Source organism: Diabrotica virgifera, chromosome 7 (assembly GCF_917563875.1).
Source record: "Diabrotica virgifera virgifera chromosome 7, PGI_DIABVI_V3a".
NCBI lineage: Eukaryota > Metazoa > Arthropoda > Insecta > Coleoptera > Chrysomelidae > Diabrotica > Diabrotica virgifera.
The window spans coordinates 424,891-440,800 of record NC_065449.1 but is presented as its reverse complement, the minus strand read 5'-3'; positions in this window follow the sequence as shown (position 1 = coordinate 440,800).

The following is a 15,910-nucleotide window of genomic DNA, read 5'->3' as shown; positions in this document are numbered from 1 at the left end:
AACATAGGGATACCAATATTGCGGTATGAAAAACTCGGGGAAGGCAAAATGTTTTTAGCCAGATTGAAAGATGCTCGCATTGGTCTTTGGATATACAATAATATTGTATTAAAACCTCACTTTGACCCAATATGTCGCTTACAACATTGTTGTAGCCCACCATTCAATTATTAATAATTAAAAATAACAGATTTATAATAAAATATTGAAGTTTGTGCAAAAAAATCAAATCGGAAAATAATTTCGCTAGCGGGGGCGACGATACTGCCCGGTCACATATTTATTCATTAAAAATGTGAACTGACTGTTGTTGGCAATAAAAATAACTAGCTGCAAATAACCACTTTTTCAAATACCCGCAAACAAATAAGAACAACAGCACCCATCATTTAATCCATTCGATAAAAATGCTTTTTTTGTTCATTTAAAAACCCGAAACGAGTATCATTTATTTTTACATGACTAACGAATTTTTTTGACGAACCACAGTTTGTTCTGTTCCTGTATTTACAAAAGTATAAACGTTTTTACTCTATTGTTTATCAATTTGCGAATAATGTGGAAAAAATTAAAACACATTTTTGCTTATTTTGTCTCTGTACAATAACCATTTGTTTTCGAAATATGTTCATGTTTCCTTTAGGCGTCCAAAATTTTACAACATATACAGGGTGTCCAGAAACTCTCCTGACAAACGAAGACCAGAGATTCCTCAGAATTGAGTTAAACTGCCTTAGAATTATCTAAGGAATCTTCGGTCTTCGTTTGTAAAGAGAGTTTCTGGATACCCTTAATTATCAGGAACAGTTTATAGAAAGTTACATAAACGACTGATGGATTCATGTTTTCAAATATATAAAAAAATGTTTTTGTATATTTTTGAGTGTTTATTCCGTAGATGTAGTAGTAATACACTGGGTGGTTCATTAAGATTGTCCAATCTCTGTTGTAGATTCTAGACCTCAAAATATTAAGATTTAACCCAAATCACTTATATAAAATCTGCCTCGTTACTGAGTTACAGGGTGTTCTATTTAAAAATTTAATAACCATTTTTACCCAGTACTTCAGAACTATTTGACATATCCTTGTCATACTTTGCAGAAAGTGTAGTTGCCGTACACCCTACTAAATTATGATAAACAAACGTATCTGGCTACTACCAGAAGCGTACGACAGGGGACAGTGCATGGTTTACCCTTCCCAAATTCTATTTTAGCACAATATTTCGATTTTCCAATACTTTCTATGTAAATAATATAATCTTCATTCGTAACGTTAAGGTCATTAGTTTTCGAAATATTTGAAGTTTAAAATGAAACTTTACAGTTATTTTGATCAATGTATTGTGCCCCTTCATTTTTAACTTCAAATATCTCGAAAACTAATGATTTTATCGATACGAATGAAGAGTATATTATTTGCATAAAAAGTATTGGAGAAACTAAAAATTATGCTGAAATGGCAATTCCATCAGTGGCGCAGAATTTTGGAAGTTTCAACCATTCATTTTCGCCTGTACGCCTCTGGTAATAGCCAGAAACGTTTATTTAACATAAATTAGTAAGGTGTGCAGTATCTACACTTTTTGGCAAGTATGATACGGCAATTTCAAATACTTTTAAAGTACTAGGTACAAATAATTTTTAAATTTTTAAATCAAACATCCCTATTACATAAATATTAACTATTTGTATCCAGTATTTTAAAAGTATTTGACATATCCTTATTATACTTAGCAGATAGTGTAGATACTGTACAACCTACTAAAATATGTTAAATAAAACTTTCTGACTAGTACCAGACGCGTACGACAGGGGAAAGTGAATGGTTGACCCTTCCCACATTCTACGCCACTGACGGAATTACTATTTTATTGCAATTTTTCGATTCTCCAATACTTTCTATGCAAATAATATACTTTTCATCCGTACCGATAAAATCGTTAGTTTTCGAGATATTTAAAGTTAAAAATGAAGGAGCACAACCCATTAATCAAAATAGCTATACTGTTTCATTTTCAACTTCAAATATCTCGAAAACTAACTACTTTAACGTTACGAATGAAGAGTATATTACTTACATAGAAAGTAGAAAACTGAAATATTGTGCTAAAATAGCAATTTCCGCAGTGGCGTAGAATTTGGTAAGGGTCAACCATTCACTTTCCCCTGTCGTACGCCTCTGGTAGTAGCCAGAAAAGTTTATTTATCATAATTTAGTAGGATGTACAGTACCTATATTTTCTGCCAAGTATGACAAGGATATGTCAAATAGTTTTAAAGCCCTGGGTAAAAATAGTTTTTAAATTTTTAAATAAAACACCCTGTAACTCAGTAATGAGACACATTTTATTTAAATGATTTGGGTTAAATCTTAAGGTGATACAGTAGCGATCAACAGGTAGCCAAAACGCGTTCCAAGATTGCGGCTGTAATTTTGAATATTTTTTCGAGGTATTTGGCACACGTATTCGTAATATAATAAAGAATGGCGGTACAGAGCCCAATTTGAAAAATATATTAATATGTGGAAATTACTCTGTAATTAAATACAATATTAAAAAACGAGCCTGTACCGCCATTAAGAAGAACAAAAAAATACACTTTCTTCAAATAAACTTTTTTATCCGATGCCTAGATTTTGTGTCATTTTGGAACTACTAATGAAATAAAAAATTTTAATAGTTCCAAAATGACACAAAATCTAGGCATCGGATAAAAAAGTTTATTTGAAGAGTTTTTTGTTCTTCTTAATGGCGGTACAGGCTCGTTTTTTTAATATTGTATTTAATTACAGAGTAATTTCCACATATTAATATATTTTTCAAATTGGGCTCTGTACCGACATTCTTTATTATATTACGAATACGCGTGCCAAATATCTCGAAAAAATATTCAAAATTACAGCCGCAATCTTGGAACGCGTTTTGGCTACCTGTTGATCGCTAGTGTTTCCTCTTAATATTTTGAGGTCTAGAATCTACATCTCAAAGATTGGACATTCTTAATAAATCACCCTGTATAACTTTGTTCCACGTTAAGAACGGAACATTGCGTTTATGGAAATCAGTGTTGCCAAATCTATTGGGCACGGGTGGCTATTCGACTACCCATATACGATTCATTGTAATCAGTACGACTTGATCCATAAGAAATACATTGCCCTATATAAGCAACGTTTCGTTCTTAACGTGAAGCGCTCTATAGATGTACAACTGGAGAACAATAAATGAAGCCGATTATTTAAAGCTTAGTACGCGTGTTGTGTGCTAGGTGGACAAAAATAAGGGACAAAAAAAATTGTTTGAAATTTACATGGAATTTTGTGAGGGTGGTTTTAAGTGAGATAATCTTCAGGGCGAAAAAGAATAATTTCCTTATAGGAGTGTATTTTTAAATCATAATTGAATAAGACATAGTTTTTGGAATATTTATATTGGTTATTCTTTGGGTTTGTGGTTAATTGTATAAAAACGGTTCGATCGTGCAGTGTACTTGGTTATACTATAAGAAATTCCAAGAACAAATATGTATTGTGGTGAGTATTAAAACCTATCAAATTAAACTCTGCCTACCATCTTCAATATTATGAATTGAAGTGACATCCTATCACTCTCTAAAAGTGGCGGCAGTAACTGGCTATGTTACTGGCTAAACGAGCTAGATGGTGATGAAAGATAAGAATATTTTTGAAGATAATAAAAAATAGAAACTGACACAGATCTGCCTCCGAAATAGTTGAACATTTTGTTAGTGAGAGGTGATAAATCTAAATTAAAGTAGGTATTGTATACTTTATACTTTTTTACTTTTTTATATGTCTGGATTTATTATTTGGAAAACTGTTCCCAAACTGAAGTATTTGGATTGTATTTAATGTTTATTTATACGACAATCCGATAAGTCTGATACTTCTGTTGAGGAATTTGACAGGTTAGGAAATGATGGTGGATTGATGTTTCAGTGGTGCAGTCAATAGTAGAGAGTTGTAGTGTCTGAAGTCTCAGGAGACTGGAACCCCGGAAGCCCTGAAGATGACGTCAGAGACGACGTCGAAAGCTCGGTCCTGTTAATATCGATGCAGCTCGTTCCGGAATCCTGGTAAGTTTAATATTATTTTTATAATAATATTAATATTAGTTTGAGGTTTAAATAGAGACGAAAAGTAATAGCAATAAATTCACCATCTAATAGATTAAAATTAAAATTGGACTTATATAATTTTTAAAATAATCACATAAAACTGGAAATTCACTTCCGGTTTTAATCAGGATAATGGAATTAACTTTTTGGACTGTCTTTTACTTATACTGGCCTGCAATAGCAATTTTTAACAATAGAGATAATGCACTTTTACAGTAATGAGAAAGGAGAGAGCCTGGAAACAAAAATGTAACATATCTGACATGGAAAAAGTTTTTATTTCAACAAGTTGATATATAATACAAAACAGTACAAACATATCAACCGTTAGCAAAAATTAGTAATTTAATAGGTATCCTTTTGCTTTCAGAAAAGTATAAAATCTAAAAGAGTTGTTTTCAGTTTGTTCTTTCTACTTTTTAGTATACATGTACATTTTATAACCTAGATGAAATTGTGTAGGTCACAGCAAGCAAAGACACGGTGGTGGAAAAAATGGAGTGGAAGGTTATATGTGAGGAACAAACATGGAGCTAGAGGCACTGTATAACGAACTAAGCATCAGTCGCTTCATAAAAGCACAGATGCTGAGATGAATGGGACACGTGATGAGAATGAAAAGGAAGAGTACAAAAGGGAAAATCTATTAATTTATCAACATAAATGTAACCGTACATGCAAAACTAAACACTATCTTTATTTTAAAGCATATACCTATTGCAGCAGAAATCAAGCAAGACTAGTTTAGCATCAAATATGGAGAGCGAAGAAGACTAATTGAGAATAATGAGGCACTACAAAAAATTGCGAGTAAACCACATAAACTCTTGTACTCGGTTAACCTCAACACTTAATCAGCACAGGGGAAAATCATCATCATCATCAACAGCTATTCCAAGCTTCCTTTAGGTGTGTCCATTCATATACCAGCTGGGATTTACGTAAAAAGACTAAAGCTTTTAGGTACCGAGGGCATTAAGATACTTACGAAATTATTCAACTTAATCTACGAAAGCGGAAAAATTCCTAAAGATTGGCTTAAATCCTCATTTGTTGTACTACCAAAAAAACACAAAGCCACAAAATGCAGTGACTATCGCACCATCAGCCTAATGAGTCATGTATTGAAAACTTTTCTCAGAATAATTCATCAAAGAACATATAGAAAAATTGAGGAAAGAATCTCAATTACTCAATTCGGTTTTCGCTGTGGCCTTGGAACGCGTGATGCACTATTCGCAACCCAAGTTTTAATTCAAAGATGCAGAGATGTAAATCATGACGTTTTCATGTGCGCGATTGATTTTGAAAAGGCCTTTGATAAAGTTCGCCATGAAAAAATGCTACATATTCTCAAAACTACTGGTCTGGACGGTAGGGATATTAGAATAATCGTAAATTTGTATTGGGGCCAGGCTGCATGTGTTAGGGTTGGAAATCAGTGCTCTAAAGAAATAAAAATCAAGCGTGGAGTTCGACAAGGCTGTATATTGTCACCAATGTTGTTTAATCTTTACGCTGAAACAATCTTAAATGAAGTGTTGGAAAACGGAAAAGAGGGAATACTCATTAATGGTAAGCTTATGAACAATATCAGATACGCAGATGACACATTGTTACTGACAGGATCAATTGAACATCTTCAAGCGTTATTGAACCGAATGGTGGCATTCTGCGCGATATATGGACTCAAACTCAACGCAAGAAAAACAAAGTTTATGGTTATTAGTAAACAGGCAGCCGTAAATAATAATAACTATAACGTAACTATCGGTAATGACTCAATTGAACGAGTAAGTAATATTGTATATCTGGGTACTCATATTAATGAAAGCTGGAACCCTAGTACAGAAATAAAAAGTAGAATTGCCAAAGCAAGAACAAGTTTTATGAAATTTAAGAAAATCCTGTGCAGTCATGAGTGCACAGAACTTCGCATAAGAGTGGTTCGATGTTACATATTCCCAGTACTACTTTACGGGGTTAAAGTATGGACCCTGACAGAATCGCTTTTAAAAAACCTAGAAGCATTTGAGATGTGGGTCTACCGCCGTATTCTGAAGATCAGTTGGGTAGAAAGAGTCACAAACGAAAGAGTTTTGCAACGTTTGAATAAAAGTTGCGAAGTAGTGAACACGGTTAAAAGGCGCAAATTGGAATACTTTGGTCATATAGTGCGTCACCCAGAAAAATATGACATACTTCACCTTGTCATGCAAGGTAAAATAATGGGAAAAAGAAGTGTGGGCCGCCGTACAACTTCTTGGCTTAAAAACCTACGCCAATGGTTTGGGAAAACTAGCACTGAATATGCATATGCACTACTATGAATAATAATTCCTTTGCATTGCCCCTACAGTGTAGGCAACCACAATCGACGTTAATATCGTTTTTCTTTATAAAATTTTCAATTTTCATTATTTTCAATTAAAGCCAGTTTATTTATAATCCGCAAACGAGGAGCAATTAGGTGATATGGTTATTTATCAATTTTACGGCTTTTTATACCCAAAAAATGAAAATTTATTCGAAATCTCAATTTTTTATTTGGTTATATCTCGAAAACGGAAAATCCGCAAATGAAATTTCGAATGGAGGGATTATCCTCAAATCAGGAGGAATTATTTTAGATATGGTGGATAATACTTTTGCTAATACATTTTAGGCCCACCAAAATGGAAATCTTTTTTCTTCGGAAAATTCTTAATTTTTATGACTTTTAGTTAAAAGTTAAAAATTTTAGTTTAGTAAAAAGGTATATTCATAATCCTCAAACGAGGAGGAATTAAAAGATATGATTATTTAGTGGTTTTATAGCTTTTGATATTTACAAAAAGGAAATAAACACTTTGGTGCAGCGCGGAAAATTTTTATTTTTTATAACTCTAAAACGGAAAATCCGCAAATGAAATTTCGAATGGAGGGATTTTCTTACGTCAGAAGCAATTATTTTAGATATGCATTACAATACAGATAATACTTTTGCAAATACAGTTTAGGACCACCAAAATGGAAAATTTTTTCTTCGGAAAATTTTTAAGCTTTATGATTTTTAGTTTAAACCAGGTCTATTCGTAATCCTCAAACCAGAAGAAATTAAATGATATAGTTATTGTCATTTTTACAGCTTTTAATAAATATCCCGATAATGGAAATATATACTTTGGCGCTGTCCCGAGAAATTTCATTTTGATATAACTTAAAAATGGAATATCCGCAAATGAAATTTCAAAGGAGGGATTACCTTTAAGTCAGGAGGAGTTATTTTGACTATGGTACATACTACTTTTAGCCTTACAGTTTAGGTTTACCAAAAGTGAAAATTATTCTGGCATTCCTTTGCCCCTACAGTATAGGCAACCAACATTAAAATCGTTTTTCCTTTATAATATTTTCAATTTTCACAATTTTCAATTAAAACCAGTTTATTCATAATCCGCAAACGAGGTGCAATTTTTTGATATGGTTATTTAGTGACTTTACGGCATTTTATACCCTGAAAATCCACATTTATTTTTAGCGCTGCGCCGAAATCTCCACTTTTGATTTGCTTATATCTCGAAAACGGAAACTCCGCAAATGAAATTTTGAATGGTGCAATTATCCGCAAACGAGGTGCAATTTTTTGACCTATGGTAGAAGTCAAAATAACGACTTTTAAAAAAACCGTTTCGCTAACTTTATGACGCTCTGAACTATTTCGTGCGGCTGTAAATAAGACAATGATTGTTAATATGCTGGGCAACATGAGAGCCAACGATCGACAAACGGTCTCGGCACCTTAAGAAGAAGAAGATTCATATCTGTTTGCTGTTTTTGCATCCATCCGTGGCCAGCTATTCGCTTGATGTCATAGGTTCATCTTGTACAGTATGTACAGGGTAGAATAGATACCTATATTTTGAATACATATGGGGAATTTGAAACTGGCCATTAAAAGAATTATTATGATCTGAAAGGTAAAGTGCCTACGTAGAATCTGCTTTTCTATTATTAAAAGAACTTTTGTGTTCTGCGCTATGTCTGTTAAAGGTTCTACCAGTTTGACCAATATAAGAAATTTTGTGGAAGTGTTAAAAACAAAATTTTTTATTGTTTTATTGTTAGATAAAATATTCTTCCATCAACTAACGGTCAAACTTCATTACTTACTAACAAAAATCTATATAACAGTTCGTATAAACATAGGCATATATTCTATTCTTGTATCAGGTTGTTTTCTAATATTTGCAGAATTATCGGTGCAGAAAAAAGTTTACACACTGTATTTTACTATAAAATATACCTAATTTTTAACAAAGTAAATATATTTTGTTCTTTATCCTGGGCTGTTTGGTAAAATCTGCCTATACTTGTATAACTAGATATTTTTGTACATCAAGAGTATTCTTGTACCTGAAACGTTTTCCCATTTCCAATATACGTAAAGAATACGCGCTATTACCCTAGAGGCAATAGGACAATCCCCTCTTGCTATCGCTCGAGAGATGTGAAAACCTATACCAAAACAAAAAGCTTGAATCGCTTGTTTTCGACAGTCAATTTAGATCCATTCGTTACTAAGCCAGGACCGGTAAAACTTCAGCTGATAACAGAACAAAAATTTTTTTTGAGTATGTTATTTAGTGAATATTTTCTAGTTGTATATATTATCTACATCGAAAATTAAGCAGAAACTCCATAAATAGTAAATTAAGTTTGCTTTGGTACCTTTATACAATGAAAAATAAATATACAGTGTTTTGGCAGATTTTTTGAGGAGCCTTTGCATTTAAGATGCCAGAGACTCCAGAGAGGGATGAGGGAGACTGTGGGTGTGAAGGGTGAAGTGGCAGACTGACATGATAGTGTGAGCGTGAGTATTGCAAAGGAACAACGTATTTTGTGTGTTGCGAGGCCTAAAAATGTCTTCCAAAAGCTGTAAAAATGACGTGGACTTTTTTGCTATATTTGTGGTGAACTCATTAATGTGAGAGCCATAAAATGTTGTTTGAAAGCTCTACAAGAAGCTTAAAAGCAGTTCTTCTTCACAATGAAAATAAATTTTCATCTCTTCCTCTGAATCATTTTGTAATGCTCAAAGAAAATTACGAGAGCATTAAAATGGTGCTCCGCGTTTTAAAATTTGAAGAGTACGCCTGGCTAGTGATAGGGTATTTCAAAATGGTTGGTTTTCTAGAATGCAAGAGGGGATACACTAAATATCCGCGATACTTTCGCTTGTGGGATAGTAGAGCTAATAATGCCTCCATTGCACATAGAATTAAGTCTCATGAAACAATAGATTCCGAGGCCTTTCATTATTTAAAATAATTTTTTCCGAAATTGTCAGAGGCTGACAATTACAAACAGCTTATTTATTTCTAATACGTGTCTTGTTATCTCCCATAATACAAAATCAACTTACTAACTGGCGATTAAACGGACGGCGATAAAACGGACGGCGATAAAATGGACTGGCGATGAATCGGCGGCATCTAAACGGCAGCGATGAACCGGCGGCGATGAAACGTCCCATTCCGGTCACACTAATCCTACTTTGAGTGAGATCTGTATTTTTCCACTCAGTGTTTAGCATGTCCTTGTAGAGGACAAGATATCAGTTGTAGAGACAGACCAACCACATCATCGGATCAACAGGTAAGATCTAAGGCCGCTTACAAACGAACCACTGTTTGAAGTCGAAGTCGGCAGCAAAAAGTCGAGCGTTTGTGATATGTCTGATGCTACTTGATGTCGTCAATTAACAACAATTCAAAACGCATTTTATTTCACACATTCGTTTTCTCGACTGCACTACAACTTCTGTCGCCCATGTGAAAACGAAATTCGTTTTGTATTGTTGTTAAATGACGACTTCAAGTAGCAACAGATAACCACACAAACGCTCGACTCTTTGCTGCCGACTTCGACTTCAAAAAATGGTTCGTCTGTAAGCGGCCTTAGGAGAAAATTGTAAAATTGAATATGTAGTTGATTAAAATTCCTTTAAAACATTATTATACTTATAGGTCTGGATCCCGCGTATGAAAAAAAAGTTGATTAATAGCAAGCCGAAAATTTGTTAATAGCTTAAGGGTGTCTAGTCGGACAAATTTTGATATATGGGAACACTGGAACACGGGAAGTTTTAATTGTGGAACAGGTTAAAAATTTGGAACGGTCAGACCACGAAAACGGCACATGTATTTTGTCCGACAGAACAGACTTAAACTCTCCGAACAGAGATTAAACTCTCATGCAAAAATCAGACTCCTATTTATCACCAAATGGGCGTTTTAATGAGTGGAACATGTAGAATATGTCAAATGACAGGAATTATGACAGATGATAAATAGCAGTCTGATTTTTGCATGAGAGTTTAATCTTTGTTCGGAGAGTTTAAGTCTGTTCTGTAGGACAAAATAAATGTGCCGTTTTCGTGGTCTGAACGTTCCAAATTTTTAACCTGTTCCCCAATTAAAACTGCCCCTGTTCCAGTGGTCCCATATATCAAAGTTTATCCGACTAGACACCCTTAAGCTATTAACAAATTTTCAGCTTGCTATTAATCAACTTTTTTTTCATACACTGGATCCAGACCTATTACAAAAAATTTCATATTATAAGTGAATTACCTCATGTATGTATATGTATGTATGTCGTTAACAACCTCATAGGTTGATGCTACTATGTGTCTAAAATAAAAAAAAAGCTATCGATTCGGATTCTAAAAGAAAAATCGTAGAGTATCGCGTTTCTAACTACAGTGAAATAACGTGAATTTTTTGAAGTTATATTTCTTTAGGCGCGATTTCATTGAGGGTGAAATTTTATTAATCCGCGCGCATGCGCACACAGGCAGTATGGAGTTAGTTACTAAATGTTTTAATTTATGTATGTATCAGTCCAGAAAAGGTGTGGAAAGAATATATTAGTGTTTTTAAATATATTTTTCTACAAACGTGTTAAAAATGCAATTTTTGGCACTCCATAGGAGCGTTAAAAATGCTACTTTAAGGCACTAGTGCTTTAAAATTTTTAAGGCACTGCAGTTAAAAGTGAATTGTCAAATTGTGAAACGTCAAAATATTTATATTTCATTTATTAACATTAATATTAATAATACAACTTGCGCAATTTGAAAAAGGTGGTTTAAAAGGTTTTTTATTATAATTTTGTGTCTTTGGATTTGTCTTCCTTGGGCGTAAAATAATAAAACATCTATTTTTATATTTCACTTGTCACCGTGATGCGTGATGTATAATTATGTATATCTGAAACGTAAGTAGCATGCGCCTTGGTGGCCTTGTTGGTAGAGCATTGGACCAGAGATCGGAAAATCGCGAGATTGCGGGTTCAAATCCCGGACGATTCATAATTTTTTCTTTTTTTTTTTGAAGTTATACTTCGTTAGGCGCGATTGAGATTGAGGGTGAATTTATATTGATCTGCGCGCATGCGCACACCGACAGTTTGGTATTAGTCTTTATACGGGCTCTGATTGGGTGTTGAAATGATCTGTCAATAATTGTTCAATATGGAGGTTACCGGTAAACAAAAATGTTGTATAATATATTAGTTTTTATTGTTGTGAGGACAGAAATAAAATCAAATTTATAATTATAGTGACTTTTTAAATAGTTTTGAAAAGCCACAGGTACGTAATTCTAAATGTTTCAGTTGTATTCCAATAAAAAATTATCTTCATACCTATTTGGAAAATGTAAAAAAAATAATGTACTTACCTAGTACTTGCTATGCTATACCCCTAGTAGGCAATGCTTTAATTTACATAATCTAATTACGAACAAACTTTCTACAAATTTTCATCTAATGTATCGTTTTCTTACTCTATATATTGTTGTATTTTAATTCGACAAAAATCAAACTAATAAAAATTGATATAAACAAAATGTCAAAAAGTTGTTCAGTTTGTGTATATTCCCACATGATGTATACGCGAAGGTGGTGCAGTTTGAAATATCTTCGACTCTCGTATGGGGGGATACACGGGAAGTAGGTTCAAGCCCAATGCAAGTTATATCATCTTTTTTTTATTTCTTTTACAGATTTTATGATTGTAAGTATATTATTATATAATTTTTTTGCAGAAAATACGTATTTAATTAAAATTTTTGGCAACAATTATTGTTCATAAATCATTTGTGGCATTTTTCAAGGTGTTTGTGTGTGTTTTATTCTTTTATTTTTTTAATTTTTGGTATTGTTTTAATAAAAGTTTTTGGGAAGTAGTAGAGAAACTGTTTAAAGTATATTGATTTCGTTGAAATCATATAATAGAAGTATAACTTCTTACGTGCGTACAAAGTACACACATTCTTTTTTTTTGTATTTGGATTGTTAAGTTTTGGTTAATTTTTGGTAATTATTGTTAATTTTTTGTTTTGTAACTGTTAAGTAGGTATATTTATTTCGTTGAAATTATATTATAATAGAAGTATAACTTCTTACGTGCGTACAAAGTACACACACATTCTTTTTTTGTAAAATAAATGTTAAAAGCAAAGTAGGTTGTTGACGTCCCTGGTTTTACGTACTAGCATAGCAGCTTTTATCCTCTCTATAGCTATAGTTGTGTCGAAATAGGCAGAAATAGGATTAAACGTGCACGGCACGAAAAAAGCTCTTTATACTGTCTAACAACTGTCAGATCAACTTTTAACATCCTTTGGGATGGTCAGATTTTCGATCATTCGCAATATTAACAATTTATATGCTATTTTATTTTCTATAAACACAAAATTTTGTTTATAATCTGAGCGATTATTGAAAAGCTGAAACATTGAAAAACTTTTTTATTGAATAATTATTTACTTATTGAAAAATATTGTATGTAAGTTTCAAATGAGGGAACACGAATAACCAATAAAGGTAACTGTGATGTGGAAGTCAAACCCACAATTCTTCAAATAGACCAGACAAATTAGCAAAAAATAAGCCTTTTTCGTAACAATCTATCTATCAATTGCTTTTTCAAATTTGGTGATAACAATATGTCTTCTTCTTCCTCTTCGCATTATTCTTATGTCCAATAATAGCGTCGGACTTTGCTATTATCTATCCATCTTTTACCCATTTCTTTCACGCCTTCCGGTATTCTGCCATTTCCTTCATCTGTCGCACTGTTTTCCCTCTCTTGGTCCCGATTTCTTGAATGTGTTCCATTCACCCCTTTCTAGGTCTGTCCCTTGTTCTTTTCCCCTGTCTTTTGGCATCTGTCACCTTCTTTACTAGTCTGCTCTTGTTCATTCTAGTTATATGTCCAAACCAGTTTATTTTAATTTTTTTCTCTATTGGTTTCTGCCTTGGCACGTGTCTGATGTTTTCGTTCCTTTACCTGTCCAGCTTTGTCTTTCCAGCTATTTTTCTCAGCTGCATCATTTCTGCTGTATTTATGGCACTTTCATGACTTTTATTTGTAACCCATGTCCCGGTTGCATATAGAAGAGTTGGTACTGTGATTGTATTATATACATGTATTTTTGTTTTCTGGCTGATTTTCCTTTTTCCCAGTATCGTATTATTAATCGTATAATATATTCTCGTAGGTTTCTTTGTCCTATCTGCTATTTCTAAGTCTAACTTACCGTCGTTCGATTTTAACATGCCCAGGTAATCGCAGGCCGTCACCATCTCCAATTATTGACCTTTACAGAACACTCGTGACCTATTTTCATCGTCTTGGGATTTGCTGATGTTTCTTTTTAATTTCATTTGATGTATTTCCTTAGTCCATTCATCAAATTAGTCGTTGCATCTTTCTCGGGTTGTCTACTAGGAGAACCACATCGTCCGCATACAGTAATCCTTGTATTATAATTGTCATCATTCAGTTATAAACATTTCAAGAAGTTTCACTTAACGCTAGTTAAGTCTTAAAATTGAAGCTATTGGTGCATGAAGGTGTTAACTCATGTTTTTCAAAAATGTCAATAGTGGTATGCATGAAAGTGTTAACTCATTTTCTTGCGTTAGTAAAGACTTTGGTTAATAAATGCCGCTAGAGACCCTAAAATCCAATGTTAAAAACACGTCAAGTAAAGTTTTGTTCAAAGCAGTCCGAGCAAGAAGGTGTTAACCCTTGATATCTCAAAACTGTTAAAGAATGACTTGATATCTTCATGCACTAATAGCTTCAATTGAGTTACTAAATTATAAAACGTATGTGCCACAAATTAATAGAGATGCATCAAGTCAAACTAGTTTGATTTTATTCAACAAACTTGACTTGAAAACCAAACCTTTTCTGTAAAAAGTTAGACTTGACTTGATTTCGATATCTTTAGGTATGACTTGAAATCAAACTTGTTCAAACAGTTTGAAGTTTGAATATCATATTGCGCAACGTGTTTATTTCCAATTCTAATTGAGAGTTTGTTTTGACTTATGTATTTGGATAGGTCTGAATCTGTACTCTGCTACATCGCAAATTAGTTTGTAGTTCATATTAAGAAGTACATGCTTAACTTGTTTATTACGTCCATTTTGAAGTGTGTGCTTTGTGAAATAATATTTGAACCATTATGTAAAAATAAAGAACAGCGTTATAAAATGACAAATAGTGAACTAATGCTTTAAGACGACATTGCAAAGTCGCAAAAAATTCATTAAAGCTACTCTATCAAAAATATAATTTTTGTTGTTCCTTCATAAATTTTTGTTAAAGAGGCCGTTCAAGTATTACGTAATGCAATTTTTTAAACTCTTACAACCTCTTTATCCCATCTGTATCTTTTCATCTTCTGTTTTATTGCAAACACGTGTTACAGTGCTTTATCTGGTTAATACAAATTTTAAGAGATTTTTTCACTTAAATACTATTGTCCTATTGTAACATGAGCGGAGCGTGAGGGGGCAATATAATACAATCCAGGGATTCTATGTAAAATATAAATGAAATTTGTAAACTTAGGAGATTGTGATTCCGTGGTTTTTTTATTTAAGTTAAAAAACAATGTTACTTAACGCGCTGTTCGAACCCCCCTCCCCCCGTATAAAACGCCGTAACGTTTTACATGACCCCCTTACCCCAACTTGCGTTACGTAATACTTGAAAGCTTCCAAAGTAGATTAAATTACACTTGGTATGATAAAAAACTATCCAACGAATTCTCTGTTTTAATCTAGTAACACTCAAATATAAAAAAGTTATTTCGATAGATAGAAACTTGCCAGCAAGCTATTCTAAGCATACAGGAAACATTTTCAAAAAATTTACCATATTTTGATTATAATCGCTTCCTCTATCAAGAAACTTTTATGTGGCACTCATTGTTTTATTAATTTTCTTATCTTAATCGGCAACTAACATGTCAATCTCGACAAAAAAGTATATCTACTAAATAAATTATTTTTCAAACTAGTTTGACAAACAGTTTGAATTTTCAAACCTTTACGATTGACCAGTTTGACTTGACTTGAATTCTACAAATTAATAGTTTTCGCATAATATTAAGCTTGTTAATTAACATGTTTTTGCGTTTTCAATATACTGAATAATATGTGCACTGGTTTGCAAACTAAATATTGTATAGAGAATGTTAGTGTAACTTTTCACTTGCTGTTTTACAAATTTTGTGAAAATGTGAATAACGAAAATAAACGGCCCAACAGTCCTAAATCGACGCTTGGAACCTTTATTGGTTATTTTGCAAATTAACTAAAATTCCTCTAACGAACGTTTTTCGTATAGCAATGAATAGAACTGTAAATAAATCCGAATCCGGTGAATTCGTGCACTCAACTATGTATCAATCACGTGT